General features: G+C 35.3%; 1 protein-coding gene across 5 annotated transcripts in view; it reads right to left on the bottom strand.

Annotated features, from left to right (window-relative positions):
* Positions 1-17,035, bottom strand: part of LOC6638899 (palmitoyltransferase app) — a 71,072-nt gene extending 54,037 nt beyond the window's left edge. For 3 of the 5 annotated variants that reach the window (XM_023178261.2, XM_023178248.2, XM_047012192.1), the window contains exon 1: positions 16,723-17,035. The gene's annotated coding sequence lies outside the window, so the exon portion shown is untranslated. Of the gene's footprint in view, positions 1-273; positions 367-16,722 lie in introns of those variants that run through there. The other 2 variants (XM_002061796.4, XM_047012191.1) reach the window with 2 other exon arrangements.
* Positions 17,036-19,323: the final 2,288 nt, after the last annotated feature.

The following is a 19,323-nucleotide window of genomic DNA, read 5'->3' as shown; positions in this document are numbered from 1 at the left end:
TTTCCACTTTAATCATTTTTTGCTTTTAGATGAATCATTGCAGGAAATTAAAAAAAATAATAATACAAATTTAATTCGAGTAGCGGGGGAAAAAAAAAAACCAAAAAAACTCCACAATGCTTGAGATAAGCTAAAAATTCTAGGTATAGATTTAATTTTTATAGAATTAGCAAAGAGAAATTTTAAGCTAAGTCCCAGTTTCAAATGTGATTAAAAGATTTTCAAAATGAATCATAACATACTAGAGTGGATAGTGAAAACAGCTCAACTTACTTCTTAAGATTCATAGATTTTATATTTCAATTTCAGTTTAATTTCAGTCACAAGTCTACCAAATTGGCTGGACTTTGATATTCGCAAACTTACCTGAAAAGAGAACAAAACAGAGATAAATATTAATAATATTTCTTTAATTAAAATCTTAAGTGGTAACTGCAAGATAAACAGCAAATAAAATGGAAAAAGCTGAAAAATATGTTAAAAATATATTTTTTACTTGCAGATACAAGAATTTGCTTAAACTTTAGAATATATAAAGAAGAGACTCTAATGATTAGATTGGGCGAGATTTATTCTTATTACTAATTCCCACATTCTTGTTCTCTGTTGCCCTACAATTCCCAATTTCATCTCATTCAATTAATTTCCTATTCACATCGTCCGAGCTTGTCTGGCATATGCTAAACAGTATTAGAAGGGACCCTAACAAAGCAGCAACAGTAAGCATATTGCTAAAAGTCTCCTTCCCTAAACTTTTGATGGCAACCCTTACTGACCACCACCAGCAACACCATCATCATCATAGATGGATACTTTTTGGGTGGGTCAGACGACACTCAAGTCATAGTCAGAGACAGCAGCAAAGTTCAAGCCAAAGAATGGACGAAGAAAACGCTTTTGAAAATGGCTACAACAGCAACAGCAACAACAATAACAACAACAATGACTATGACATGCACAAGCCATAAAATGCAATGCCACCCAAACCAACCATCTAACCGAGCAAGCAACCGACCAACCAACATCAGCAACAAATGTCCCCTTCCTACAGGGACGACCGTTTCCGATCCCATTTATAGTCAAAAGGAGACAGAGTTCTGGAGTCCCAAACCTCAGTTCTTCTTCCTGGAAGCTCAGTGGGGGTGTGTGGGTAGGTAACGCGCTACTTTGCATAGTCAACTGATTTTGATGGCATTTTCGCACAGCTTAAAACAATTTGCCATAATGTTTTTACTACTGCGTAACCCAAGCGACATCATGGTGATGTCACCCCTCAGTCACCTCGCCTGAGGGAACACCAAAAACCACCGACTACTACTAAGGATGTCACATCAATGGCTAAACATTATCACGATGGTGGTGGTGGTGGTGAAAACTGTGAAAGTGGTTAGCATAGATTTTTGTATTTTCATTCTAGATAGTGTCAACACATACATACATACATATAGACTGAAAGTAATAATATTGTTCCATCAGTGAATATAATTATCGATTTAAAGTGAAGTCAATAAATTGATTGGTTTTACTAACGATTTAAGTAAGTTTGAGCACAAAATTGGTTACAGTTCCAACGAAATCGAAAGATTATATCAATCGGAAACAGGCCTGAATGTAAATGATATTTAATGAAATGGGTTTAACCTTTTCAGGCATTCTTTTATTCCAATTTTTTCGGTCTGCCAATGTTCTTATTCTTTTTGTCGTTTGAAGAAGAGAGAAAGACTTAAAAGAACGGTCACTTATTAAAAGAAAAATGACCAAAGCACAGTGTAATGGGTGCACATATAAACGAAAATAAAGAAAATGGTTGATCAACCATATGGATATGCAGGGGGGGGGGGGGGGGGTTTAATAAAGGAATAAGAGATAGCACAATACTAATTGACCTTTGGCTGAAACTTGTGTTATGTGTGTTCGTGCTCAAATAGTTTTTGTTCTTTCTTCTCTGTCTTTACTGGGAGCCATCAGAATTCTTTTTTGGGTTAAAATCGTGATTCCATTTAACACTGTGCAAATTGAAATGGCGAACTGAAATAAAAATGTCCGTCTGTCCGATAAATGCTCGTAAAAATAAAGTGAAATGGCTTTCTCTTGCTTTGCTTGACGGCCACACTGAAAATGCATTTCCGTTATCCATGTGCAATTGCGTGTGTGTGTGTGTTCTCTCCCTCAGCGCGCGAGTGTGTGTGTGTGTGTGTGTTTGAAAGGAGGCGTGTCTGGTGCAACAACATGCAATGCTAAAAGCCATAGCCGTGCCGCACGCCATCAACGGGGACGAGAATCAAGTCAAAGGGATCAGGGCATGGGAAGGAAGTGAGTTCACGCCAAATCTGCAGCTACTTTTATTTAAAAGTTGAAAAGTTGCAACCTGCTACAGATTTTGAAACGGCACACGCATCCAGAATAAGCCAAAAATAATAATAATAATAACGAGAGCTAGCGGCAACTCCTTCCTATACTCGTGTTTGCCATATAGTTTGCCTGTTTGCCGACTTTTTAGCTAACTTTTGCCAAAGCGAGTGAACTTCGCCCGTGTGGTAATTCTGTAGGGAATAGTAGTAGGAGGCCTTGAAAGAGACAGAAAAAGGAGGACCAGGAGGAGGCGAAGGCGGAGGAGAAAGTTGAAAGTTGTAAGCAGCTCAGAGTAGATGCAGCAGGTGAAGGAGATTACGAAATGTTGTGCTGAAAACTATTAAAGTCCATGGGCTTAACAACAACTGCCAAAGTGGCAAAAGGTAAAATGATTTTTGATCCACACACATAGAGATAAGGAGAGAAAGAGGGAGAAGCATCCACACAACTGCATAAAATGATCATGAGTTGAACAAATCGATTATAAATAATAAATCTCTTTCTCTCTCTCTCTCTCTCTCTCTCTCTCTCTCTCTCTCTCACACAAAGCCTCTGTTTCTGTCTCTCACTCTCTTCTCTCTCTCTAACTAAAACTAAAAGCAGTGCCAAGTCCTAACAAAATGTCTGCGGCTGCACGAATCACTAAAATTTTGAACAAAAGTTAAACTTCCGTTTCCTGATGCCGCTGCTGCTGCTACTTCTGCTGCCAGCGGAAGTAAGTAAAGCTTTTCAACATTAAAAAGATGTAAAGCACCACGAGAAACGACAGCGACAAAAACACAAAAAAAAAAAACAAAACCAAATAATTTTGGTAGATAAATTCAATAAAGCCTCGAACTCTACATATCCTGCATATGAAAATTTACAATGTACTCCACAACTAAATATATAATTTTACATGAATACTTTATAGTTCCTCTATACTTGTTTAGATTAAAATTGTCTTCAGTTTTGAATTCTTTTTTTTTTTTATAGTGAATAGCTGTACCTTTAAAAAGTATTATTACTGTGTATATTAAGCGGGCTCTTAACCTTAATTAAAGACTTGCCTTTAAGCCCACTAAGTTTATTTTAAAACGTTGTTAAAACTGCAGCTCAGAAGGCAAATGAAAATGGTAATGAGTCATTTTACCTAAATGACAATCAATATACTTGTCTAATCTACAGAACACAGGGTATAAGAGAAAAAATACGCGAAAAAATGGCGGAAAATTGTGCAAAAATACTTATAACAACGGCTGCCTGCCATCACACACACAAGAAGCATCAGCAAGTGAATAAGACAGAAGGAGAGAACGTGGCGCAAGAAGAGGGGGGCGGAAGCTTCCTTTCCTCATGTAGATAAGCCGCATGAACTTGCCAGAGGGCTGTGCCTCTTGTCTTCCGGCTTTCACCTCACGGCAAGTGAGGCAAGAGGCAAAGTGGTTGAAATATTCGCAAAGAATATTCAAAATATGAGCTAAAAAAAAAAACTAGGAAAATGCTGACAAGCAACAAGAATATGATATGTAGCATACTTAGGGGAGCCAGGCAAGTCACGTGCCATGGCACCTGGGCACCTACATAGCACCTGACATCAATGGTGTTGGTCACCACCGCCAGCACCACGCAACAACAATAACAGAAAAATTTTAAATAAAAGAGAGAAAAAAAAGCAGGAAAAAAAACTTTTGTATATTTTGATTTTGTCTTCTTTTTTTAATTCTTTGACTGTGGCGTCAGATGGCCCATTATATATTCCTCATAATATTTGCATATCATTTGTGGCCAAGTCGGAAACTGGAATAGGAATATGCGTTTAAATAAAGCAAATTGAAATTTATTTGCAACATGTCAAACAATAGAAATCAGTTGAAAATTGCAGTTGAAACTTGACTTGGGCTTCCAAACAACTAACCATAAGGCACACACACACACACAGACACAGTCACAGACCCACACAAATGCACACACCCATACGCACAACACTTCTCAGACAAAACCAAAAGCTGAGCTGAGCAAACAAATGAGAAAGCAAAAGCATTTGTCAGTCAAAGACTGGATTGGTGAGAGAAAAATAGAAGGAATAGAAAACAGAAAAAAAGAAGAAAAAGCAAGTGCATTTGCAAAAGCAAAAGCAAATCGTCGAGAAAGATTTAATCAAACAAACAAGCAGGCCAAAGTTAAACTCGATGAGTGCTGGAAAGAGGGGTTTGGGGGCTAGGACGGACAAATGGATGGCCGGGCAACAGTCTCTTGTTCATAAAGCCAAAGATATACACACTCTCGGCAATAGACAGAGGAAAAAGTAGAAGGAGGTGAAAGATGACAAAAAAGGAACTGCTGAACAAAAGCTGCAAACGTGACAAAATTAGTGAACAATGGCCCGCAAAATGCGGATGAGGTGGACGACGAGCAGCAGCAGAAGCATCAACTATATAAAGGAGTGTGGGGGGGGAGGGTGGCGACAGAGAAGTAGAAAAAACCTTATGAACTCTCGACCGAAACCATCAGCAGGATGTGATTCTCAGCCACAGATACATATACTATACGACACACAACGACTAAATGTGGTCAACGTTGGCGACGAACAAAAGAATATAAAACGACAATGACGATGAGAGGAGATTGACGCCGCCGAAGACGTCGACAAACAAGTCATGGTATTGATATGAGATTTCTATACGACCAGAGGCACACCTTCTATCATCAATCGTTTAAAAAGTAATCAAAAGTAATTAGAGATTACAAAACCCAAAGAAATTATACGCAATTTTTGAAATTGAACGTAATTATCAACCAAATTGAAGAGTCTAATTAAACATTAGATTCTAGGTTTACACTATAAATCAATAAACTATTCAAATCTTTTAATCTGAAGCAGTTTTTACACATTTCAGTTTAAGTATTTAATTATTAGTTTTTAATCATTCTATTTTGAGCTCTTCATCTTGTTCTTTAGCTATAATGGGCTAATCAATGTTCCCAAGCCGTGCAAGTCTTCCATTTAAGATGTGTATTTGCTTATAGTGAAAGTTAAGATGATTAAGAGTTCACTTCTTTGAAATGTACGAAAATATTTTGACCATTCATTTCAATCGAAAGCAATTAAAAACTGCAAACGTATTGAGCAAGGACTTATGTTTCATACAAATCGAGTCATCATGTTTCTTATTTGTTTTCGGTTTTTGAAAAACAAAAAGTTAAAGTCTTATAAGCCCCTTGATACCGTAGTCAAAAAAAAGGAAAAAGTATCGAATATAAAAATCAAAACAAGAAAAAAAAAAAAAAAACAACCAACATTGAGCGTTACCGAGCAGCAAACAAAAGAGACCTAGCCGAAATGCAAACATAATAGCCAGGCTCAAATCCATCTATACAAATGACTCACACATAGTTGGTCACCACACACACAGAGAGAGAGTGAGAGAGAGAGAGAGAAAGAGATAGATGCAGTATTAGTATTTACTAGACACTTTGCGGTGATTGACGTTTCAGCCCAGCTGTCAAACTGGCCATGGGCAATTTGTTCTATAACAAATTGAAAGCGAAACGAATTGAACAAAACTAAAAAGAAAAGTAACAAAAAGAAATAAAATAAAATATTGGATATATGTACATATAAAGGAAAATAAACGAAAAGTAAGCAAGCAGCTAACCGACCGAAGCTAAAGGCAAACGTTTGACCTTTGATGGCTCAATCGAAAGTCGCAAATATTTACCCAAAGCCTTGAAGGGAAAGTTAAAGGTGCCTGTGGCACAACTAAATGGACTAAAGGAAAACTATCATCATCACCAGCTAAAGCGAGCTAGAATGAACTTGGGCAGGAACAGCAACGGCAACAGCAGCAGCGGCAGAAGAGACTGCAGGCCAAATGCATACCAGTGTAAGCATTCCGGAATGAAAATGTTTGTCAGGCCAAAGTTGAGACTGCTAGAAAAATGAGGCAGAAAAAAAGGGAAAAGGAAAATGGTTGGCATAGCGCAAAAGTTACACGACAACAGAGAAAGAGAGTCAAAAAAAAAAAAAAAAAGAAAAAGAAAAAACAAAATCACAACACTAGAAAAATAGTTGGACAAAACTTTTAAGTAACATCAGGAGAGGTAAAGTTCAGGTGATGTGACAGAAATATGTCACGACATTGTGCCACCAAACGAGAGAGACAGAGAGAGCGAGAGCGAGGGAGAGAAAAGCAGCAATTTACTTATATATATGTATACATAGGTATGTATAGGAAAAGATGAACAAGAGGAAGCAAGACAGAGTGCCATGAACTGTGGGAATAAGGCTAGAAATATTTCAGGCACGCACACAACGCCGACGAAATATGCATTAGAAAATGTCATAACATAAATTTAATAAACCAAAGCAGCAACAGCAGCAACCAACATAGGAATAGCAAACAGGAGCAGCCAATCTTGCCTGGCTTTGGCATGCAAGCGTTTCTACGGATTTGTCCACTAAGCCACTAAGGCACAAAAAATATTGCGTATACGCAACGTTATTTCGTCGTCTTTAAATCTAGCTGACTTGGCTGTCGTTCTCTCTTTTTTGCACTCATTTCGGCATATGTTTTATGATGTAGCCTTATAGATTTCACACAGCCACACATTTGTCTTGCTTATCATATGGTGGCCGCCTCCTTCAACTCCAACTCCCCCTTCCCTACGTACATATGGCCCACTGTAATCACTCATGTTGTTTATATATGTATATGAATGATTGGATAGATAGTACGTAAAGCTGTGCTGCAATGTTTAACGTTAACTGCCTGCTTGCTGCTCTCTTCACTTGTGTGTTAATATGCGTATGCGTGTGTTTGTGTCGACCATTTCTGCATAATTTCGTATAATATGTATGAGAAAGCAGCCATTTATGACAGCTAATAGATATTTAATCGTATGATGCCCCGCCTCCTATTCTCGCACTTGGCATTATATTGCAAGTGCTGCTACCTACCTACGTCTATTGCTGCTGCTGCTGCTGGTGCTGGTGCTGCTGCTGCTATGTGTGAGCTGTGCGTCAAGTGCCTGATATGAGATTAGATTAGATTTATCGCATATGTAAACATAGTGAGAAGGAGAGAATGGTTTAATGCCCATGGGCGTTGCAAAACTGTGGTTTATCCCCTCGTTAAGACCGTACAAGCAAAAACTGATCTAACCATATATTGAAATCCCAAATATACAGATTCAAATTAACTTTGAACTAGAGTTTAATACTCTTACGTAAGAAAAATTTATTTGATAATAGTTTCTATAAATATTATATTTTTAAAATATTCAATAGATTCAATTACTTTGGTTAATCGTAAACAATTTAAACATCTTATAAAACTAGTATGTTTTGATTTTGATATTGTAAGTTAAGTGTAAGTTATTAGCCAAATTTTTAATATAAATCCCATGAGTGGCACACCTATGGATCCCACTCGATAGATAAGAAATAATTATACTTTCGTGACATTCATAAATGTTTTTATTTTATTAAATATTGAAACAAAGCCACACAAGTTCATATTTTTAATCAGAATACTCTATGTATATATGTATGTATATTGCATGTAGAAATTAAGCTAAAAAGCATTGAGCTACCTGAATTCCCCATGCAATAATTGGTTATCAACAAGATATCTGAAATTTGTAAAATATTCACATATCTAACAATGTGCGTATTGAAAGTAGATATTCGATAAGAACTGTTATCGCTTGAGAGATGTTTGAAATAGTTTCTTTTTTTTTTTTTTTTGTAAAACAAACTATATTATTTAATTGCGATTAAAGGCATTTACGACAGTTTTACAGCCTTTCTGGTCATCTCTCAGTCACACGATATCAACTTGAATTTATGTCATTCAAGTTGCGTAGATGCTCGTAGTTGTATGAACTTTTTTGCTAACAAATGACATTGGGAAAAGGCGAGAGCCACAGCAAAAATGCATTTAATTAAAAAGCGTCTCAAAATGATAAAAAAAAAAATAAAACAAAAAAAAAACACACACACCATACGAAACAAAGTACTAAAATGAGAGCAAAAGAAACTGACAGAAAAAGAGTAAGTGAGACAAACACAGAGAGAAAGAGAGAGCGACAGTGAGAAGAAGCGAAAAGTATTTCAATTAAATAATAATATTAAAAACAAAAAAAAAAACACAGCACACAAACTGCGGGTTCCCGGCAAGGCCAACAGAAAAAGCATGCACAACTTTTGGTGTGTGTTTTTTTTTTATTATTTGTTTTATTATTATTTTTTTGTTTTCTCCTATCGATTGTAATAAAAGCAAAGTCACACAAAGAGGCTGCAAGAGGGGTGGAAAGAGAAAGGAGAAAAGATAAAAACGTTCAGAAAGAGAGAGAGAGAGACAAAGAAAATGGAAATCTAATCAACAAATTGTTTAAATAACAACCAAAACACGAACCACAATTATGGGGGATGGATGGAAAGAAAGCAAAGGCAATGCGAGGGCGGCAAAGTGCGGTCATTGCAATGTATTTTATGATACGAGAAAGGCGGAGGGAGAAAATACTTGCCCCTAGGATGAAGGCGTGTTGATGTAGTATATCTTAGTATTATTAAGTTATCTCACTTAGTCAGAGAGACACTTTTCCGACGGCACTGAACATAAAGGACATAAAGACAGTTTGATCAATTGGCAATTTGACTGAAAAAATGTTTGCTCTCTTTTACAACAACAACAACAAAAAAATCATAAAAAAATGCGACAAATGCAAACAATGAGTGAAGAGAAAAGGGGGAAAAAAAGCTACCATCAAGATGCGAAAATGCAAAAATATGCAAACCACTTCTCCACTCGAACCAAACCATAGCGAGACCTGAACAGGCAGACAGACAGGCAGAGAGAGACAGACGGACAGACGGATAGACGGATAGACAGTTAGACATTTATTCTGTCTGGAAATCAATCGCAGATAGAGCAGCAGCAATCGACATGCGAATTTTTGTGCAAATTGAAACACGCTTGTGATACGTGCTGGCAAATAAAATATGTAACTACTAGACATACAAACATTTACGAGAGGGTAAAAGGAACTACACAGGCATAATGGACATAGGGGATCGAATAAAAGGAAAACCAGGGGGGGAAAGAGTAGAGCGTAAAGCAAACAAAAGAAAGAGCCAACAAACAAATCTGCTGCTGCTGCTGCTGCCAGTGGTAAATACGCAATGCCCTCTCAGTATGCCATAAAGTATGCAATGGTATGTTGTTCTTCTTTTCTTTTTGAAAGAGAGCAAACGGCAGGAGAGAGATACCAAGCCCAAAACCAAAACTAAACGCAACCAAAGTAAGCCAAATCGAACGAAATCAATTCGAACGATGCCGCCGCTAAAGCGTTCGCCTGACCAACTGACCTGTTCCTCTTCTTTTCTCACTATATTTCGCATATTGCACACTGCTTTCCTACCATCAAAAAAAGAAAAGGTCCTGAAACAACCAAACCAGTCTCAAAACTAACAAAGTCACTAGGCTTTGTCCATGGACAAAAAAAGAAAATTTCAAAAATTTTGCTTCATAATACATATAAACAAAGAAAATTGTAAACAAACGATAATGAACTCGTACTTAAACTTCCTTCTGCAAATGAGTTTAGCTATGATTTATATTTCTAAAAATACTTAACAATAATGATAACAGCATGAAGTAAGTAAAAAAGATAAATTAGTCCTACTTTGACTTAAAATAAATAGCACATATTTCAATTAAACTGATTTTTAAAATGTTGCCAACATTCACGTTGAAATTTATAATATTTCATATAATAACTAAGACAAGAAGTTAACAATTATTAAAATAAAACGAATTTCATATAAAAACCAAGATAAGAAAAAAACTTTTTTAATCTAACAATAAGCCATAACAAAAACTATTCAAGTCGATTTACGAGAACTTTCGATTTCTTCTATAGATAGCAGACAATTGATCAGATCAATATCGAACTTTTAAAAGCGGTTACGTCAATTCTAGTTACATAAAATGGTTTTATTTCATTCTGTAAAAAACAAAATTGAACAATGTATGGTTAGCCAACTATATAAAAGGTATAAAGAACTATTCAATATTTTAAAAGTAATCTGTTTTGAGAACTTTTTATTCTTTTCTGATGTCTTGTTATCAATTGAAAGTAAAAGCCTCTTGGCAGCTTGGTTTATCCAACTGAGTTATAATGCCCAGTGTGCGTTCGGAATGCGATAAGAGAAGAACAATTGCCTGGTCTCAGCACAGAATGTGGTACAACAGCGATTGAGTGAGGAGGTAGGTAGGTGGTGGTGGTGGTGGTGGTGGTGGGAGGGTGGTAGTTCAACCCATTTTGATCGACCTCTGAATAGTCCATGGCTAGTGATTCATTCATTTTCTAGCCATGGCTCGGCTGGTCACTCAGTCAGTCTGGCAATGTGGTCGTTCGTCAGTCAGTCAGCCAGCCAGTAAGTCAGTCAGTCAGTTAGTTCGTCATTCAGGTAGGTTGTGTTCGTCTGTCGTCAGTTTGGTCAGTTTTTTGGGGGGTCTGTCGCAATGTTCGAGCCGCATTGCCATGGCCATGCATCACGGTGGCAGCCAACGAACCAACCAATTTGAGCCAAGTGGTGCGCACATAAAAAAAAAAAGAAAAAACCTCCCCAGAAGCACCCTAGAAATTTTGTTTTCAGCTCCATTTTATTCCGGTATTTTTTAACCCACAAAAGTGGAAAGGAGAGTGGGTAGAAAGTCGAGAGGGTGAAATAACAACCAATTTATTTGGCTACGTTGCAAATTGTTACTCAGTTCGCATTCGATCATCATCATCATCATCATCGATATAACCATCACCATCATCATCATCTACATCATGGTCGACGTCGTCGTCGTCGTCGCCGTCTCTTGGCTCACAGTCGTCATCATCAAAAATCGTTGATTGCAACAAAACAAATTGCATTTTAAGGAGATTACTGGTCGAACCGTCTGTTCCTAGAATGAATAGTTGGTTCGACCTCTGGCTTGGCATCCATCTACTTTGCCCACTCTATAGAGAAACCTGAGAAGTGTGTGTGTGTGTGTGTGTGTGTGTGTGTGTGAGTGTGGGTAAGTTATTAATAAATCATGACGCATTAGTATTGGTTTCTCGAACAGGAGAAAAAAAAATAGTACTGCATCCTTTTTTTCCTAGAGGATTTCCTTTTTTTTTTGTTTGCTTTCTAGAAAATTGGCAAACTCCAATCCCTTTACTAATATCTGTATGTGTGTGTGTGTGCGGCAAAAGATTCATTATTTTTTACCCTCAGATAGGTGAGAGTTTTTAAATCAGTTTTAGCCACAACACAAAGCTGAAAAAAAACCTATTGAGTTTTCAATTGGAATTCTAAACTACACTGAATAATATGAACGCAAATATTTATCAAATTGCAATTCCCAACAAAATATATAAAATATGTATACACTCAGTGAAATTCAATTAATATATGTATGTAAATAGATAAATTATGGAAATTAATGAATATCACTAATTTGTCATAAGTTTAATTTTAAACTTTTTGATCCGGCTTCATATACATTTGACAAAGTTATCGCTTGATGTAAAATCTTTGAAGCGACTGAACCATAACGACTTAAATAGATTTAGATAACCCACTGTTAGAAAGTTGGTAAAAGAACAAAAACAAAAAAAAAAATACGAAAAAAGAAAAAGAAGGAAAAAACAAGGTCTTTTTTGTGTTTTTGTCCTTTTATATTGACAAGTTTTTACCTCATTTGAAATGATTAAATCAATGCCATCATTGTTTTATGTTGGGCAACCAATTGTAAAACTTTTTTGTCCTCTGACTTTAGGAATTGTGCGGTGTCCTTGCCCCACCTGGCGTTGTGGTGAGGCATCGAAGAGTACTCAACAGCAACAACGACAACAACAACAACAGCAAACGAATTCCCAATGTGGCTATAAAAAAGCATTTGGAAAATGATATGCGCTAAAACTGTTTACAAGCGCACGCCCGGGACTGAGTGACGGCTAATAAAAACAGATGCCCCACGGCTAAAGAAACAACATATACAGACAGTCAAAACGAAATCGAGACAGAGTCGACCCGCCAAAACGACCAATAAAAACAAAAAACAAAAAAAGGGGAAAAAAACGGGACAGAAATTGTAAAAAAAAAAACGCGCACACACACACAGACAAAATGCATAATTCAAGCCCTAAAAACAAAGCTTAGCAAACGCAAAAAAAAAAGGAGCGAGCCAACAGCAGCGAAAGGCAGTCAAGTCACGTCATGACACGGCAGCAGGACAGGGATTTTCCCCATGACTCATTGCGTACTAACGAAAAGAAAACCCTCTTACACCCCCAAAAATAATAATAAAAAAAATAAAAAAAATCAACTCGAAGACGAATTTTTCATACCCTCCCGAATTTTACAAACATCTTGCTATGAATGCATTATCTTTAAAATATATCAAACAAAATTTCTCCTACTTTACGATTCCGGCAAATCGGAATTTAAATAACTTATTTACCCACTAATCAATTAGATTAAAACAAATTGGGTAAATTGATTATTAAATTCAAAAAACTTTAAAAAAATGTATTATAAATTTTTGTTTTGAAGAACATATTTGCTAAAAGATTGATAAATTGATAAATAGTTGTTAAAAATTTCATCTTGATCATAAACTTTTACTGAAAATGTATATACCCCAATTGGAATGGACATGGTTCCGATTGGAGTTTACAAAGTAGACTGAGACAGAAAGAGAGACAGAGGCAGAGGAAAAAGGGAAAAAAGAAGCAGTCAGGTAAGTAAAGGTCAGGTCAGCCAACCTACTTAGGCCAACCCTTAGAATTAGCCTTAACGTTTTTATGGCCAAGACGAGGCTCAACTCAACTTAGCTTAGCTCAGTTCAGGGCATAAAGTTGGTAAATAAATGTAAATAAATTGCAAAATAAATGCAATGCGAGCTGACACACACACACGCAGACACTTACGCACACGCAAACACAAACACACACACACTTACACAAACAGATCGTATGTGGCCTAGTTGTGGACAACCAACCACCAACGCGGCGTATTAGTAATGTAATTTGATTTGATTTTTATGCCTCTCCGCGTAGGGAGCATTGCGGGGTTGGGTGAATGAATGGATGGATGGAAGGGGTAAAAAGATTTAACTGGATTTTGATGTCCGGCTAATGGCGTTAAACGCACGTACATGAAATTATCTCGGCAGTTGCAATGCTAATTGGAACATGTGATTAACTTTAATTGCAATAGATAAAAACACAAGAGTCACCGCCCCATCCCTTGCGCTGTCTCCCTCTCTCTCTCTCACGTTAAAGAAGGACACATCATGAATACTAACTAAAATATATACAAACACTAGATCTAAGCGGCTTTTGTCATGCAAATTTTATGGCGGGTCATAGGTTAACTTGAAAAATTCACAAGTCAAATATAAACACAACATTTTCAAAAGCCACTTTGCACTTGGCCAGATTAAATATTAGACAGACAGGGAAAACGAGAGAGAGAGAGAGAGAAAAGAGAGGTTTAGTTTATGGGAAAAATATTTATACCATAAACTAAATGTAAAATATATTGAGAACATTTCTAGTATAAATGTATTTCTGGCTTTGAATTTATATAAATTTCTATTTTTATTTACAATTGAAGCATATTTCAAATTTATTTTTGTCTAAAGAAATTTTTGTCTAAATTTGTGCTATCAATTTTATTTGATTGCACAGATATATGTATATATATATATATATATAGCAAAAATAACAAACAAAAAAGAGCAAAGAGCGTTAGAGGGATAGAAAGAGACGGAGTGAAAATACCTCTGACCTGCACTCGACACTCAATAGCCTCGATTGACACTCATATGGCTGTGTGCATGTGTATGTGTATGTGTATGTGGAGTATGTGTGTTCTTGCAAATTGAAACTAATTAAAGTCGAGTAATGGATATCTCTCACATACATATATATATGTATATATTTCTGATTGGTTGACCACCACACGACGGCGGCTGCTGCTGCTGCTTTTCCTGTCTCTTTTCACAATCAAATTTCCCCCTTTCCACTGACTTTTTAAGCGGTTTTGATTAATTGCATTGCAATTAAAAAGTAAATTTAATTTAATAAAAGAAAACCAATGCAATTTCAAATAGCAAAAACCAATAACAACAATAAAACGAAAAAAACAAAGTTATTTCAATGGGAACGTTATTATTATATTGAGTGATTTATTATTGTTTAATGAGACGACAAACGACATAGTCCTATGAACTCTGTGAAAGGGCTCTTTATAATTAACACTCCCGTAATGTAATAATAGTTAGTCACTTTGCTTTATACTGTTAGTCAAAAAGGTTAACATACAAAATGATGTAATGTTCATTTGCTAACAATAGAAAGAAAAAAAAACAGGACCTCAGAAAACTTTGTTACTTTTAACGTGTTTCGAGGAACAGTTTTATATTGTTTTCAATTCTGGTCTGTTACTTAGCTCAAGCGAAAAATTTAAACAATTTCAAGTTTAAAACTTGAACTTTTTTGTTATGAAAGAAATTACTTACACGCTACATTAAGAGTGACCAAAAGGAATAAACTTGAACACAAATAATCATTTTAGCGTATCAACAAATCATTGGAAATTTCTTAAAATTTCGGATATTATCTTATTATTATCAAATTCTCTGACCGAAATAAAAATCTAAAGAACAATTTTAATGATACAATCTTTCATCGTTTTTGTGGATATACATAATATAAAGGTTTATATGTACATACCTATATATGTATATGTACATATGTACATATTAAATTAAAATTTTGTGTTCGTCATTCACGGAGTAAATATATTCGGCCGATATCAGTAAATGTGAAATGTTCATAAAGATACAACGCATAGTAAACAATTGATAAAGTATCTATAACATTTTTTATTAAGTGTAGATAAACGGAATTGTAGTATGTACTTTATTTTGCGGCTATACAGAATTATGTGTACAGTGCCGGTCACAAATTTATGAGTGTTTTTTTCTTTTTGACTTTAGTTCTGATTTTTTCAGCTCCTAAGTAACTTATTGAAATAATTTCTGTAATTTGTTGGTTAATTGTATTCAATAAAAATTGACTTCTTAGTTATTTCCGTTTTTGCCACGGGTGAACAAAGAAAACTCAGATTTTGGGTACGCAAATATTTAAGACGTGTTTGCTATAATCTTAAATATTGCAAATAAAAATATGAACTCTTTAAAGAAGTTGTAGATCTAGCAAACCTAAAATAAACTGCATACCACAATTCAATTTACCCCTAACTTTTGGCTTTGGAGCCAATAGAAAATTGAGCGAGGCCTTTTTGTACTAAAGTACTTTTTTCCTTAAACTACGAAAGAAAGTAAATTGAATTTTCCGTCGAATGACATATTTTTCATTAAAGTCGGATAAAATTAGATAGTTTTTATCGCCTATCTATAAGGGACATTTTATGCAATATTAAAAATTATTTCATTCAGTAATTTTAGCAGCCGAGAAAATCAAAACTAAAGTCAAAAAAAAGAACGTCATAAATTTGTGGCCGCCACTGTATGTATGTATTAATGTATTAATGTATAAATGTATGTATGTAAATATGATACACATCATATTTAAAAAATGACTTGGTACAACTACTAAAAACTGTTGTCTCTTTAGTTCTTTTGCTTAAAAGTACAAAAAGATAAATAGATTATACGTTTACTATTAACTTATTCAGTGTCAAAATTGAGTCACTAATGTAAAAAGATTGCACTTAATCATAGTCAATTTGTCATTTCTCTTTCCATTTTTATTGACCACAAAGATCTAAAAATATATTGGTAAAGTAGATCAGTTATTTTATTTATAATTGGCTTAGCCCAAGGGATAATGAAAACCACAATATTTAATAAATCAATTAACTCATTGTTTGCAAAACTTTCATTTTCAATTTTCTTATCGTTGAGCATTTTGTTGAAATATTTTTGCCTCTTGTCAGAATTTGTCCTATTGACATTAGCAATTAGCGTTTTAAATATTTTATGAAGAGTAAATAATTAACACAACGATGCCAATGGTGATCAAAGTAGGGCATATAGAGGAGATACAGATAGAGATATAGATGAATAGAGATAGACAGAAAGAGAGAGAGAGACGGAGACTGAATTCAAATGGAAGCTGTTGTGGGTGGAAGTGGGAGATCGACCGCAGAGTGTATTACGAAAGACCAGCCAACAGACCCCACTGCGGGAAGGTCTGTCTACACACACACACACACACACAAAGGGTAAGGTGGTGTATGTAGGCACGTATGCATAATGATAAAGAGAAGATGAAATATACATATATGTATATAATAAATAAAATTCGATCACTTACCAGCAATCAAGAAACAGTTAAACGCTTTCAGCTTTAGCAGCAACGGCAGCAACAACAACAACAATGGCAGTGACAGAGGCAGCGGCTGGGACAACAAAAACATCAACAACATTGGCCTCAAAACACTTTTCGATCATATCTCGAGAGACAATTTCAATTCGATTCATACATTGAAAATTCATCGATTTTTTTTCCAGTTCAAGTTGTTTCTTTTGTTTTCTATAAATTATTAATAAATGTATCTTTTACGACTTGCACTTAAACTTTTTTCATCTGTTATTTTTTCCTCTGCTTATTGTTTTAAAGTTTTGGGCTAATGGCAGCAGCAGCAGCAGCAGAATAAAGGTAATGATAATTAAAATTAAAATTAAGTTATCACATTTAATAGTCAGTAGAAATAAATGCTTAAATTTAAGGTGTAAAATGAGGTAATTTCTCGTTCTTTTTTTTCTGTCTAAGCGCAAGGGAAACGCGACAGCAACAACAACAATAATCCAGTCAGTGACTAGCGTAGAAAACAAAAACAACCATTTAGTTAAGTCAAACTGGTTTTCTGTCTTTTGATAACACAAAACGAAAGAGGGAGAAGCAACAGAGAGCGAGGGAGATGGAGAGAAAGATTGAGCGAGTGGAAGAGCGTAAAAAAGAGAGAAAGAATTAAATATTTAAAAAAAAAAGAAAAAAAAACCGGAAAACAACAACAAAAGTCAAAATGTGAGTCAAGAAAGCGAAAAGCACCAGCAAACTTAACTGTAGTTGATTAGACGGAAAAAGTTTAAACTTTGAAGGAAGGGCACATTGATTTAAAGGTCGCCAAAAAAGATATATTACTTGGATTCGAAGGAACTCAACCTTTTTACCATTTTGTTTTCTCCAATTCACAATTGATTAATAAAAAAGATGAATCTATCCAATATTATTAAAAAGTTCGAGCAAAACTATTCGCAAGGAATGCGTAGACAACGAAATCTCAATACGACTATTTCCCTTATCAGTCTCTGTTTCAAACTTTAAAATATAAAAAGAGGCACATTTTTACACACAACAAGTATTCGGACACTTTTTAGTTTGTACGAAAAAAAAGCTTATTTTCTGCTTTTAATACTTGGTAGGGCCCAACCCTAGCATCAATGACGGCTTGAAAGTCTAGCCATGAAAGAATGTTGTGTGTTAACTCAAAATATATTGAAAGCAAAATGTTAAGTGTCAAAATATAGGCACGTAAAATTTCCACCAGATGTTGCTTAAGCTAAAATTGCTTATTAATTCTCAATTCGTTGCGTTATCCGTCGGTACACACATATTTACGTAAGTATATTTTTACATATTCAAGTACAAACTATTCTCTCTCCAAGATGAGAACATTCAGCGATAGCTTGATGTTGGTTTTATCGCTCCGATCGTCATATATTTTATAACTTGAATCACATGACTATGTATGTACATATGGGAATAGTTTCACTTCAAACAAAAAGGGCGAATAATTGATTGGGGAAATGCACAGCCTTCATTCGATTCGATTGTGGAAAAAATAACTTCTAGATCTCAAAATATATTTTCCAGCTAAATACACCCCAAAAATCTGAATTAAGCAACAATTGAAGCCATAACTACCACAACAATCCATTATACAGTGACTCAACTCTAAACTAAAATGTTAACACGAGTTAAAACACTTAATTTAAAGTTTATTTCGTTAACTTTTTTAATTAGATGATAAGTATTGATATTTCAGAAATTCTATAAAATATTTTGTTTAAAGATGTTTCGCTATATTTCGAAAATACACAGCAAAGAAGCAAAAAAAACACGTGATCAATTAGTTAAAATTCGCGGTGTTATTTTTTAGGCATGCCTAATGTCGAAAAGAAACTAACTCTATATAAAGTTTCTATTTGAGTTTCTGTTTCTATCTTTTTCGACATTTTTTGTCGACTAAAAAGTGATTGTAGACTCCTAAAAGTGATTACAAATTTAAGCTTTAATATGGATACTTGACAAGGGCGTAGCCAAGTATGAGCAGGGCAGGACAGATTCAAATCCTGGCTAATTGAAAATCATTGAAAATGATCATTTTAGGACACTTATTCCGACTATCTAAATACATTTTTAACAGGTTCATTGGAGATTTTTCGGCAATGTAAGTAAATTTTCCAAAAACTAAACATCTTTTGATATTCAAGAATTTTGAGAGGGACCCCTTCTCTGAGAGGAAATACACCTTTACAAATACAAAATGCATGTTTTTGGGGTGCGTGTGTGTGTGTGTGTTTGTTTTTTATATATGTACATATGTATTGTATGAATTAATGTAAGAATGTTTCATTGGCATCCAGTCACGACGCTTTGCGTGCAATGACACGGCGCCTCCGCCGCCGCCGCCGCTGCTGCAGCCACCGACATTGCCGTTGTTTCGTTGCCGTTGCAAACACAAAAACAAAACCAAACACAATTAAAAAGCAAAAAAATCTCACACACACATAGAGAGAGAGAGAGAGCGAGAGAGCCAAGAATCATCATAAGAAGCAACAAAACAAAAAAAAAATGAAAACAGAAGCACAAAAAGCACATGGAACACAACACAAAACACTATATGAAATA

The sequence above is a fragment of the Drosophila willistoni genome, assembly GCF_018902025.1.
Source record: "Drosophila willistoni isolate 14030-0811.24 chromosome XR unlocalized genomic scaffold, UCI_dwil_1.1 Seg144, whole genome shotgun sequence".
NCBI lineage: Eukaryota > Metazoa > Arthropoda > Insecta > Diptera > Drosophilidae > Drosophila > Drosophila willistoni.
This window is presented reverse-complemented; position numbering and strand designations above follow the sequence as displayed.